The sequence below is a fragment of the Canis lupus genome, chromosome 13 (genome assembly GCF_003254725.2).
Source record: "Canis lupus dingo isolate Sandy chromosome 13, ASM325472v2, whole genome shotgun sequence".
NCBI classification, from domain to species: Eukaryota; Metazoa; Chordata; class Mammalia; order Carnivora; family Canidae; genus Canis; species Canis lupus.
The window spans coordinates 42,726,489-42,741,044 of NC_064255.1; the positions used below are offsets into that span (position 1 = coordinate 42,726,489).

General features: G+C 34.4%; 1 protein-coding gene across 1 annotated transcript in view; it reads right to left on the bottom strand.

Moving 5' to 3' along the window:
* Positions 1-447: 447 nt before the first annotated feature.
* Positions 448-14,556, bottom strand: part of GABRA2 (gamma-aminobutyric acid type A receptor subunit alpha2) — a 162,431-nt gene continuing 148,322 nt past the window's right edge. The window contains exon 12 of the transcript XR_007401660.1: positions 448-751. The gene's annotated coding sequence lies outside the window, so the exon portion shown is untranslated. The remainder of the gene's footprint in view (positions 752-14,556) is intronic.

A 14,556-nucleotide genomic window follows, 5' to 3' on the forward strand; every position in this document is an offset into this window, starting at 1 on the left:
AGTTTTATTGTACAGTCTCCATTTCAAACTTTCAACAAATAATTGTCAGACTTCAGGATATTCAACTTAGAAATCGCTTGACTGTTAAAGGGTTCATTCTGACATCTTATTCAGAGATGCCATATTATTCATGATATGTGTAGAATTAGTTTCCTTTGCCCTGAGGGATTGTAAAGGATCCAAGATCATGCATCATGATTAAAGAGAAATTGAATAGTTAAATCCTTAAGTACATGTGACAAGGAATAAGGCAACCCCTCTGTTATCCAGGCTATTCTTTGGCCAGCTGCCAATGATATTCAATCAGACGGGGACTTCCGACAAGATGCGCTGCCTCTGAATCAGAAGGTCCATATTATCGTTCTCAATAAAAACACAAATGTCAGCTGAGATGGCCCAAGAGTGCAGGCCTGCTGAGATTCCTTTTCCTTTATAATTCAAATAAAATTAGTATCTCTTCATCTACTCACTGGGACACTTAAGACCCTTCTTTTATCTTCAGAAGCCTGGGTGCCTGGTGCAGGCTGAGTTAGAGAAACTATCTTTCTTCTCATCACCTCTGGCCCCACTTGTCTCTTCTTTTAGGTCAAATCGGGCCCATCAGAGTATTTTGCTTAAACAAAAGTACATTTAATTTAAAAGGAAATAACACAGTCCATTAGTGCCACAGGTTGAGTACATCAGTGGTAGCTTTAAATTGCCTTTTTTCTTTTTTTGCTTCCTTTCTCTCTTGCATGGCTCCTTTACAATCCTTTAAGTAAAAAAAAAAAAAAAAGAAAATCCATAGCATATGTTAATTCTGCCATAAATATATGTATGGCTTTCTTTAAAGTTAATTTAAGACCAACTGCTAATATCAGGATGGATAGAGTCCTGTGGGTGTTTAATTCTTGGTAGACTCCAAACATCCAGAAACATCTGGGATGGTTTTCAAAATATTATAGTAAATGTATTACTAAAGAGACCTATGATCCCGAAATAACCTACTGGGATGGCATCATAATTTTTATTATTTATTATCTATTAGCTGGATGATGTTTGGTGATTAAACTATCTTCCTTATCTCTGAAATGAAAAGAAAATAATGGGATCACAGAGTTGTTGTGAGATAATTTATGTAAGATAGTGTCTGGTACATAATAACTGTGTATGCACTTGTTATTAATATTACAATTATTACCAAATGCTTCTAAAATGCAATATGTAATTATTATCTGTGAAATTCCAAACTAAAAGAAAATCAGAGTGATGCGGTCCAGGAACCAGAAAGGTTTTTGACTTTTACCTCCATTCTTCAACAGCTATGAAACTTCAAGCTATTAAATAAGCCTTCTGGGCTTCAATTTCCTAATCTGTAAAATGGGCACAGTTATTCATACCTTGAAGTATTGTCCCAGGGATTCAGTGATACAATTAGTGGCATGTTCCAGAAAGTATATACAAAACCTCCAATAAATATGAATTTCCTTTACTTATTCAGTTTGTTTGATGCCTGAGTGAATGGAACTTTTTTTTTTTTTTTAATAACCTACAGGCACTTGACAAGGGTAAAATAACCGGTGTTCAAGGTGTTAGTAGATTAGAAGTAGAGAGACAAAATGAATCATCACACCTAAACATGTCACATTCTATTATTCTATACTCTCACCCAAAAAACAACAGAAAAGCAGACAGTCTGGGATCTTAAGAAGAATGAAATCTACTGCACAAATAAAACATGACACATTTTGTTCCTGACAGTTTTCCTACCACAGCAAGAATTATCTTTACACTCAACCAAAAAAGATGTATATAACTCAGGTGGGTAAGATTTATAAACATTATGAGGTTGGATTAAAATGAAATTCAAACAAACACTTGTAATCTCAAGGATTAAACCTCTTTCATTTCAGAAAAATGCAATTTAAAATGTCATTTAACCTTCCAATTATTTTCTTTGATGATGGTTGCAATCATTATAAAATATATGATTTGGACAAATGAATGATCAAATGAAATTTGATCATTTTTGATCAGTGAAATGATCAAAATTCCAAGAAGCGTATTTATTTGTTCTACAATAAGGCTATATTGACTTTTAAAAAAACATTGCTAGAAATTTCATGAAATTTCACATATATATATATATATATATATATATATATATATATATATATAATCTTGTTGATTACTTAATGCTAAGGGAAAAGAAAGCTAATGATATTAAATTGTATCTAAAAGCCTCTTCTAAGTATTCACTTTTTTCAGCCAGACCTAGAACACTATTTTTCTTTTATTTTCTTTTTATTTTCTAAAACTATAACTAGTGTCATTTCCCAAAGACAAAAATAAAGCAGGAATAGGTTTTGAGGGTGTCAGGTTTCTAAAGTTTTTGACTAATGAGGAATCTTTACGTCTATACAATATATCATTTCCTTGATGTATTTAATACCAAATATAATTGTTTAGATATCTTGAGATTGAAACACAGCTGATACCAAAATACAGGAATGTGGGTGTCTAATGTAAAAGAGGGATCCAAGCCAATCTGTGATTTCAGACTAATGGGACCCTTGTTCCTAAAATTGTTTTTTTTTTTTTTTAAGATTTCATTTATTTATTCATGAGAGAGAGACAGAGAGACAGAGAGAGATAGGCAGAAGGAGAAGCAGGCTCCATGCAGGGAGCCTGACGTGGGACTCGATCCCGGGTCTCCAGGATCAGGCCTTGGGCTGAAGGTGGCACTAAACCGCTGCGCCACCCAGGCTGCCCTTGTTCCTAAAATTGTTCTAGATCTGAGTTCTTTAGGGTTGAACCCAACATGTAAATTCCATTTCCATGTCTTTTTGAGATTACCAAATTAGCATGCTTGTACAGTATAACTCTAGAGCTAGTTCATCTAGCTAGGAGAAAAGGTCAATTCAAGAATGTTAATGAAGTGCAATAATTTTAAGATGTTAAGATTTTCCTATTGAAAGTACATTTGTAAAAGACATAGTAATCCTCTCAGTCTTTTTTTAAATATTATTTGGAGGCATTCATACGTATATTTCTTTTGCAAATGACAATGTACCTCCATGCTAGTGCTTAAGAATTCAATTCTGTGTCTCAGACACATTTTCTCCTGATGTCATCCACATCCGTTGCTTCAGGGAATACTAATATTCTGAATGTTCCTAAATCTCTAGCTCTGGCTCAGATTACAGCAAGTTCCTTCAAGTCCTCAAGGACTTCAAACTCGTAAAACTAAACTCATTATCTTTCCCTTCAACTTAACTCCCTACTCTTACTACATTTGTGTCCACCCATGCTCTCCCTTTATAGTTAGTGGTGCCCTTTTTATTATTCATCCAATTTTGAAAGTCAGAATCAGGGAATTAATCTTAGATATTTTTCTCCCTTTAAAACCTATATCTGGGATCCCTGAGTGGCGCAGTGGTTTGGCGCCTGCCTTTGGCCCAGGGCGTGATCCTGGAGACCCGGGATCGAATCCCATGTCGGGCTCCCGGTGCTTGGAGCCTGCTTCTCCCTCTGCCTGTGTCTCTGACTCTCTCTCTCTCTCTCTGTGACTATCAGAAACAATAAAAAAAATCAACAAAACAAAACAAAAAAATAAAAAAAATAAAAAAATAAAAAATAAAATAAAACCTATATCTACCCACTCATTTGGGTAGTTATTATTGCCAAATAGCTTAGGTTTCCAACTTCAGTACATACTGACTCTATGAATATGGAAAGCAGCTTAATTTGTTTGAATTTTAGTGTCCTTGCTTGAAAAAAAAATGATAAAAATAGTATCTCACAGAGTTGTTATGATAATTAATTTAAATAAATTAATATATGCAAAAAATTCCTATATACCAGTGTCTGGTATATAGTAATCATCCAATAAATGTCAGTAGTAGCAGCAGTATTGGTAGTACTTTTAAGGTGAGTAAATTCTTGTAAATAAGAGCAATTAGAACATTCAATATCTTCTATAAATGAAGAAAATTTGTGATCTCTGGACAAATTTTTTCTTGAGCTGCAAATGAATGGTTATATAAGTGATCCCTTTCCCAAGAGGCCTTCAATATTACAAATGAGGCTAACTCTCATTGTTAAGTAGTTTTTATTTCTAGAAATAGTCTGCTGCTACAGAAAAGTATTTGAAAATTTCATCAAATTTATATTTTGATTAGGATGATTCTGTCTCCAAAATCTTTTTTTCATTGTATAAAACTATGGTACAAAACTAAGGTATTAAATTTGAGATACACTTTCATCATAACCATAATAGCAATACATCAGAGAAACATTAGCTTCAAGTGGAATGGTTATAAAATCAAAAGGCCATTAATACTTAATAAAAGATTTTCAACAGGCCAGCTACAGCTTCAATAACAATTCATAAAACCTATTCAGTATGAGATACAAATCCCAAGAGCTTAATTCTACATTCTAACTGTCCGTCTGTTTAGTATTTATTATGAGTTATATTTATGACCATTTCTTACCACGCTGTGAAAGGATCTGGCTCCTTGAATATGACTTCTTCTCCCATCCTACTTTGTTCTAACCACTGTGTCTTCTTTCCTTTCCCTGAATAACCTCAACCCCTCCTTTACTTTGCATCTGGCAACAATTCTATGAGCAGTGTTCTTATCACCACAAAATTTCATTTGGGGGCACTTAGGTAGTTCAGTTGGTTGAGTGTCTGATTCTTGGTTTTAGCGCAGGTCATGATTTCAGGGTCAAACTCTACATTAGGCTCTATGCTTAGCACAGAGTCTGTTGGAGATTCTCTTTTCCTCTCCCTCTCCCTCTGCCCTTCCCATTGCTCATGCACACACTCTCTATATATTAAATAAATAAATAAATAAATAAATAAATAAATAAATAAATAAAAAGTAAAATCTTTAAAAAATAAATCTTTCATTGAAATACACTGTCAGGTTGCTACAATTCATAGTATGTTTCAGCTAATCTTATATATTACCAATTTAAGTATGAAATATTTAATAATTCAGAATGATTATATCATAAGCATGCCTGAATAAATCTCTGCAAAACGTATTATGTCCTTTAATTTTCATAGCAAATTTGTCGATAGAATTAATATTGTGATTTTATAGATGAGGATACTTCTGGTCAGAAAAGTTAATTAACTTACCAAGCTCAAACACATGCTGAGTCCAAACTGACTTATTTTTTTGTTCCAAGTTGAATGTATTACTTACTGAATCCTCAGAAAACACTATTTTTTTTTGTTCCTAAAACATTAACTTGTCTCAACACCAATCAAAGTAGAACACTAACCCTCATTTTCCTGTATTATCTCTGTTGCCTATATTGTTTGGTTCTTTTCTGATTTTGCAGACAGGCTTACATAAAAAGAATTGTATGAAGTCACTTTAAATTTTTTCTGAGCCAGTAATCTGTCAAATGAAGTAAGACTTGGGAGTACTGCTGCTGATTGAAAATTAATCATCCTTTATCATATTTGTCCATATCTTTGTCAACTGGGATTTTATGAAATAATTTAAATTGAGCATGATTTTGATAAATTCCCCAAGTGCATTCAATATTAGATATCAAGATTAGGTGACAAGAATCATTTCTTGATGAAAGTTAATTTTAATTATCTCGAAAACTATTTCCATATGTTAGATTGTGGGTGACAATATATTTTCTTTCTATCTCTAAAGAGTAATTCTAATTGATCTATCTATTAAAGTTACAAAAATGTAAGGGTTTTTATTTCCCATTTATTATAACTTATTCAAATGAATATAAACATTGTAAGAGTAACTAGGAAAATGAAGTTATATGGAATAATTTAAAGAAGAAAATATGCACAAGTAGTTAATTGTATTAATAAATTTGTGTTTATGTGTAGCTATGTGTAGCTACATGTGTAGCTATGTTTGAAAATATATCTCTTTTTTTCTTTTCCTCTTTAAAAAAATCCACAGGACAACTTTTGCAGCTGTTTCAATTGGAGTAACAGAGAAGTGATTTTTTTTCTCACATCTGAGGGGCTCCAAAAAATCAGACAAAATAGATAAAGCAATATTTTTAAAACATTAGATATCAGGCAATGGAGGACAGGGATACCTGAAAGATAGAAAACAAATGAGCTGAGGCGTATAGCTTTGAGAGAGTTTGAAGCCATAGCATGGGTGTAATAACTAAAGCAGAGCCTGGAGGATTTCATAAGTTAAGGAGATGAATATAGAGAAACCAACCCAGCTAGTTCATATGACATACTACCAGAAATAAGAGAGCTACACAGAAGGAGAGAACTCTGGAGATCTGCAGAGGGTACCCTGAGTATTTTGAAAAATTACCCATTAGAGCAAATGCATAAGGAATCAGATTTTAGGGAAGAACCAACCATCCAAAGAGACAGAGGGAACATCAACAAGTTCCTTCACACAAGCTGATTTCAATGTCTAGTTTCATGAGCTGGATTAGAGAAGCTCACAATTCATAAGGCATTGAATAGAGAACTTACAGAGATCTTGCCTCACTACTAGGAGATAATAAGTCATAGACAGCTCTGCTCAGGACCTACCCAGCAAATCATAGAAGCAATACCTTAACAGATCAAACCATTTCCAAGTAAACTCACTACATCCCAGAATGAAGTTTAAGAAGACGTATAAAAATGCAAAAATATTCAATACTCAACAAGGCAAAACTCATAATGTCTGGCATTCAATCAAATATTACTCAAGGCAGTAAAACACAGCTCACAACAGAGAGAATAATCAATCAATGAAAATTGATCTGCATTTTAAAATCAGCGGAAAGAGACATCATAACTGTACTACCTTTGGTCAAACAGTCAAGCAGAGACACAGAGAATACAAATAAGACACAAATCAAACTTCTAGCAATAAAAACTACAATGGCTGAGATGAAAAATACACTAGATGGGACTAATAACATGGTCAAATAAAATTTTGAAGACAGAATGGCTAAAAACTTTCCAAGTTTGATGAAAATTGTAAATTCACAGGTCTGAAATTTCAGGATATATTTCAAAGGTGCAGCCAAGTGGATGTCCTGATAAGCTGGATGTGGAGTTCGAGAGAAATTGAGTTAATAGAGTTAAGCTAAATTCTGTATATTTACCCAAAGGAATTGAAATCAAGATCTTGAGGGGACATGAACATCCCCATGGTCACTGCAGCACTATTCATAATAGCCAAGATGTGGAAACAACCTAAATATTCATTGACAAATGAATGGAAAAAAAAGTGGTAGATAAATACATATCTGGTCTTTAAAAGGAAGGAAATTCTGCAATATCTGACAACAGGAGTGAACCTTGAGGATATTATGCTAAATGAAATAAGCTAGTCAGAGAAAGCTAAGTACAGCATGATCCAGTTAGCTGAGGTATCAAGAATAGTTAAATTCACAGAATCAAAGAGTGGAATGATGGTTTCCAGGGGCTGAGAGAAGGAAATGGGGAATTACTAATCAATTGGTGTAAAGTTGGGATGCGTGGGTGGCTGAGTGGCTGAGCATCTGCGTTCAGCTCAGGTGGTGATCCCAGGGTCCTGGGATCAAGTTCCGCATCAGGCTCTTTGTAGGGAGCCTGCTTCTCCCTCTGCCTATGTCTCTGCCTCTCTCTTTGTGTCTTTCATGAATAAATCAATAAAATCTTTTTAAAAATAGGTATAAAGTTGATGAATATACCTTATACATCTGCTGCACAACATTGTACCTATAGTCAACAATAATATATACACTGAAAAAACTTGAAATTAGATCTCATCATAAGTGTTCTTACTATGATAAAACAAATAAAATAAAAAAATTTAAAAAGAATGATTTAAGTATGATTTTTTTATCTGAGCAAATGAAAGTTGGACTTCCTCTCATTTGATATAAGAATTAAGGATAGGATAGGTGGTTGTGTGTGTGTGCCTGTATGTGTGTGTGTGTGTGTGTGTTGTAGATACTGAGTTTGAAAACACATCAGATACCTAGGTAGAGATATCAAGCATGAAGTTATGAAGTTATATATGATCTAATGTCCAAGGCAGCGGTCTAGAACAGAAATTAAGTTGAGTATTTTCAGCATATAGATGATGAGACTGAGTGGACCTCCAAGGACAGAATCTAGATAGAATAGATAAAAGTTCCAAACCGAACCCTGGGGCATTCACCCTTTAAATGACTGATGAGAAGGAGAATATACAACAAAAAATGAATTAAAAGAAATAACATTGGGGGGCAGTAGAAGAAACAAGAACATGGTGTATCCTGAAAACCAATGCAGAGATTTATTCATGCACACTTATGATATAATCATTCTGCATTATTAAGTATTTCAATACTTAAATTGGTAATATATAAGATTAACTGAAACTTACGATGAATTGCAACAACCTGACAGTGTATCTCAATTAAACACTTATTTTTTATTTATTTATTTTTAAGACTTATTTTTTAAAGATTTTATTATTTATTTGTTTGTTAATATATAGAGAGTGTGTGCATGAGTAAGGGGAAGAAGAGACAGGGAGGGAGAGGAAGAGAGAATCTCCAACAGATTCTGCACTAAGTATAGAACCTAATGTAGGGTTTGATCTCATGACCCTGAAATCATGACCTGAGCTAAAACCAAGAATCACACACTTAAGCAACTGAACCACCTAAGTGCCCCAAATGAAAGTTTTAAATTTAATTTCCTCAATTATGAAAGAAATTCTTTCTGATATGAAAATTCAAATGTCATTCTCCCTGTCAATGAACACTTAAGAACACTTGTTTTAGTTTGAAACTACCATTCACAATTTAATAAATAAGCAGCCAGTCGTCAGTATTCTGCACAATGGAGGTTCTTTATATTATATATACTACATATACTGCAGACTATGCTAAAAACTATAATATATTTTAGGTTATTTAAGTTGAATAAACTTCGTTCAAGTAGAAACAAGGAACTTGAAAAAAAGAAATCATTCACAAACAAAAGACAACTACAAAACTATAGGACAGGGATGCCTGGGTGGCTCAGCTGTTGAGTGTCTGCCTCTGGCTCAGGTCATATCCCGGGGTCCTGGGATCGAATCCTGCATCAAGCTCACCACAGGGAGTCTGGTTCTCCCTTCACCTATGTTCTCCCTTCACCTATGTCTCTGCCTTTCTCTGTGTATCTCTCATGAATAAATAAATAAAATCTTAAAAAAAAAACCCAAAAACTGTGGGACAAAGTTAATACTCTAGCTATTCTGAAGAGAATCTTTTTTTTTTTTTTAAGAGAATCTTAATGTAACTAGATCTTACATAAAACATTTTTACAAATGTCTGGGAATTCAAGAAGGAAGAAATATCTCTACAGAATATTTCCTTCACCCAAAAACCAAACACAAACAAACAAATACCAGTAAGTTAAAAGGTGTGGAAGCCTGAAGGAAATATCAATGCTAGCTCAGAGACTCAAAGTGATAACACAAAACCTGTGTATCTTGTTTTTACAAGAGACAAGGTCAGCTCAGAAAAGTAGAAGCCTTGGAGCCCTGTGAGAACAAATGCAAATTTTCTCTCAAATAAAAGACACCCAACTGCATCCTCTAGATTCTCACATAGTAAAATGAAAAATGTTGAACCCTTAAGCAAAGATCAAATGTATAAGAGAACATGGAATTACTAGAGTCAGAGAAACAAACATATTGACAAAACATTCCTAATGAAGTTAAATCCCCCACGACACTTTAGATAATAGAAAACAAAATAGAAAATAACAGTGATTATCTTATTAGAAAACATTTTTGAAATGAAAGATAAAATCACCAAAAAATGAGTAAGAAATCAGTGAATATCAAAAATTCCTAGAGATATAAAAATGATGCAAAAGAATTTTAGAAGCATAATATATAATATTGATATAAAACATCAATAGATGAGTTAGACAACAGATTAGATAAACAACAGATTAGTCGATGAAAGTTGTAGTGAACTGAAAGATCAGGAAATTACCTAGAATGCAATGCAGAGAGGGGAAGAGAGAAAATTACGAAGGAAAAAAAAAAAAAGAATCAATATAAAGGATAGAGCGTGATCTCTTCTAACATTTAATCAGACTATTAAAAGGAGATTACAGAAAATGGGAGAAATCTGATACTCAAAAAAAAATGAGTAAACTCTACTAAAATGGTGAAATACATGAATCCACAAGCAAAGAAACGATAAGATATTCTAAGCAGGATGCTAAACCACTGAGCCACCCAGGCTGCCCTAAAAGCAACTCATTTAAAGCATAAGGATAGTTAAAGGTATAAAGCCAAAAGATAAGAAAATGTTAAATCAGGAAAAATATTCAACAAATGAAAATTAAATCCAGATAACATATTTTAAGATAAAAAGCCTTATTAAGGATAAATAAGATCACCACAAAATTATTATAAGATATTCATTTCACCAAGGAGATACAATAATTCTAAATCCATTTGCCCTTAAAATTGTCTCAGCTACAGAAAGTGAAAACTGATAAAACCTACAGGGAAAAATGATAAGTGCACACTCATAATTTTCTCAGGTATTGATAGATGAAGCAAAGGAAAATTTTATAAATATTTCTAAATTTTGAACAATAAATAAAATAATAAAAAAGCTTATGCAAAGTGAAGGAAACTATCAAGAAAATGAAAAGGCAACCTACTGAATGGGAGAAGATATTTGAAAGTGATATATCGAATAATCAGTTAATATCCAGAGTGTAGGGCAACCCGGGTGGCTCAGTGGTTTGCACCACCTTCAGCCCAGGGTGTGATCCTGGAGACCTGGGATTGAGTCCCACATGGGGCTTCCTGCATGGAGCCTGCTTCTCCCTCTGCCTGTGTCTCTGCCTCTCTCTCTCCTCTCTGTTTCTCTCATGAATAAATAAATAAAATCTTTCAAAAAAATCCAGAATGTATAAAGAAGTTACACAACTAAAGACTAATAATAATAATAAATAATAATCTGATTTACAAAGACAGAGGATCTGAAGAGACATTTTTCCAAAGAAAATATACAGATGGCAAACAGACACATGAAAAGATGTTCAACATCACTAATCATCAGAGGAATGCAGATCAAAAACACAATGAGATATCACCTCACATCTGTCAAACTGGCTCGAATCAAAAAGATAATAAATAACGAATAGTGTGAGGCTATGGGGAAAAGAGAACCCTCCTGCATCATTGGTAGGAATGTAAATTGGTGCAACCAGGGTGGAAAACAATATGGAGATTGCCCCAAAAATTAAAAATAGAAATGCCATATAGTCCGGTATAGTTCCATGACTGGGTATTTAACCAAAGAAAATGAAAACACTCTTTTAAAAAGATATATGCACCCCTATGTTTATTGTAGCATTATTTATAAGCCAAGATATGGAAACAATTCAAGTGTTCATCACTAGGTGAGTGGATAAAGAAGATGTTTTAATGTTTTATGTATATACACAATGAAATATCAGCCATAAAATTGCAATCTGCCATTTGTGACATCACGGATGCACCTCAAGGATATAACACTAAGTGAAATAAGTCCAAGAACGACAAATACCTTATGGTTTCACTCATGTATGGAATTTAAAAAAGAAAACCAACAAGCAAAGAAAAAAGAAAAGACAAACCAACAGACAAAAAAAAAAAAACAGAGAGCAAACTGGTGGTTGCCAGAGAGGAGGTGGGTGGGGGGGTGGGTGAAATAAATAAAGGTGATTAGGAGGTACAAACTTCCAGTGACGAAATAAAGAAGTCACAGAGATTGAAAAGTGCACCTATGGAGATTATATAGTCAATAAGATTGTAATAACATTGTTTGGTGGCAGAAGACCATTACACTTATTACTGAGAATGTATAGAGTTGTTGAATCATTATGTTATACACTCGAAACTAATATGACACTGCATGTTAATTATATTTCAATAAAAAGTAAAATAGTAGGGATCCCTGAGTGGCTCAGTGGTTTGGCACCTGCCTTTGGCCCAGGGCACGATCCTGGAGTCCCGGGATGGAGTCCCATGTCAGGCTCCAGGCATGGAGCCTGTTTCTCCCTCTGCCTGTATCTCTGCCTCTCTGTCTATCATGAATAAATAAATAAAATATATTTTTATAAAAAGTAAATAAGTAAAGAAAGAAATGTAAAATAAGATAAAATAAGAAAGAAGACATGGAAAAAAATTTTAAGTAATACAAGTAACAATTTTATTTCAAAAGTTATTATATGGAGAACTCTCTACCCAGCATTTAAAGAATAAACATTGTTCTCATATACTAAGCTATGAAGCTAGTGTCAAGAAATTAGAAATAAAAATCTTCATCAAAGAGAACATCTTTCCTCAAGTTTGAAATCAACAACAGAAAATAAATAAAAATTCCTCATTACTTTGGAAATGTTTAAAAAGTGTATTTCTTAGTAACTATGACTAAAGAAAGGCATTTTAAAGGAAATTTAAATTTAAATATAATTAAATAATAAAAATTATTTCGTGGGAAATTTGTGAAATGCAGTCAACACAATATTTTGAAGGTACTATGTAGCTGACAATGTTTATACCAGAAGAGTAGGAAACCTGACAATTGAAGATTCCAATGTTTAAATGGAAAAAGTAGCCAAAGCACGAAAGAATAAAACCTGAATCTGTGGAAAAAAATCATGAAGAAAACAGAAATTAACAAAAAAAGAAATATGTACTTACAAGAGAGAGATCATCACCAAAGCCAAAAGTCATGTATTCTTGTAAGATATTAATAAAATTACCCCTAATTTTATTATTACCCCTAATCCCTAGGTGGCCCAGCAGTTTAGCGCCTGCCTTAGGCCCAGGGCCTGATCCTGGAGTCCCGGGATCGAGTCCCACATCGGGCTCCCGCATGGAGCCTGCTTCTCCCTCTGCCTGTGTCTCTGCCTCTCTCTCTCTCTCTTTCTGTCTATCATGAATCTATCTATCTATCTATCTATCTATCTATCTATCTATCTATCTATCTTTTAAAAAAAGATATTAAGGGATCCCTGGGTGGCACAGCGGTTTGGTGCCTGCCTTTGGCCCAGGGCGCGATCCTGGAGACCCGGGATCGAATCCCACATCGGGCTCCTGGTACATGGAGCCTGCTTCTCCCTCTGCCTGTGTCTCTGCCTCCCTCTCTCTCTCTCTGTAACTATCATAAATAAATAAAAATTTAAAAAAAAGATATTAAAATTAGCAAACCTCCAGATAGATTTTGATAGTAATAGAATCCCTATTATTGGCTAAGCACTTGGTTGCCTGGAATAACTGCTACATTTTTCAGCCTCTTGAGCTGCAGGTTTGCTCATGTGATTAAGTTCTGAACAGTGAGACCAAAGAAGAATCTTTCTTATAATCTGGCACGGGTCACATATCCCTTCTGCTTAGTCCTTTTCGCCTTCCTTCTGGCTAGATGCAAATATGAAGGGTGGGCATGAAGGAGCCTTGCTCAGTCAGGAAGTGATTTGGGGAGTAGAGGCTGAGAAAGAATGAATGGGTAGAAGGAGATGAAGCTCTATGAATGCGTAAAATAAAGCCCTGTGTCAGCCCCAGCCCACCTGCCTTCAGACTAAACAAAAGCAATGTGTTTCTATCTTATGATAGCCACTGTTATTCGTAGTCACTATTAACTTGCATCCAAACCTACTTCTAATTGACAGAGATCAAATGTAGGAGGAAAACCCGTCACAAGAGATACCTTCTACTTTTTTCAATTAAAAAAAAAAAAAGTGACTCATAAATTAAGAATTAATTGGTGAGGAAGAGATGAAGCTTTGAGCAGAGAGGAGAAGTAAAATAATTATCATTTCAGAAAGTCAGCACAGTAGGGAAGAAGCTAGTATGGACAGAGGGTTCTCAGTGGCCTCCAGGGATGGTGACAGTGATTTAACGTTGTACCAATTTACCCTTTTCTCCAGGGTGGTTTGGATGCTTGATGAAGTAGAGAGAAGGCAGGTAGTTGGAAACAATCTCATCCAGGTTTTACGAGGGAAGTATTAAGGATGGAAATTACGGTGCAAAGTTGGGGTGTTTGCCTAGTACTATTATCATAAGTGGAGCACAGGACCCAGATGAGTCCAAAGAAAACTTAAGAAGTGAAGAAATGGAGGAGGTCGGTGGGCTGTAAGTCCTAATGAAGTTCAAGAACTTTGTAGACACTTGCAAAGAGATGTGGAGAACTTGAAGGTTGTTGTCTGAGAGTAAAATGATCGAAATTGAACTCAAGATTTTCTAACTTTCCTTTCTAATACTGTTTCCCCCTATCCTGGTAGAAACAGGACTGGACAAAAAGTTGGGACAAATTGTCTTCTGTAGTTGCAAATAAAATAAAAATTGTTTAATGGGTTTCAAAAAAAACAAAAACAAAAACAAAGCAATAAAATTGTGGAGGCTGAGAAAATTAAGGCCATTCCACCTTAAGTTCAGCGTTAGCACAAGTACAGCCATCCCAGGCCCCTGGGAATAAGAGCTGAACTCTACCTTACTTCAGTTACAGGAAAAACAAAAAACAAAAAACAAAAAACAAAAAAAAAAACAGCTTAACACCTTTGAAAGCCCCATATCAGAATGAGAACAG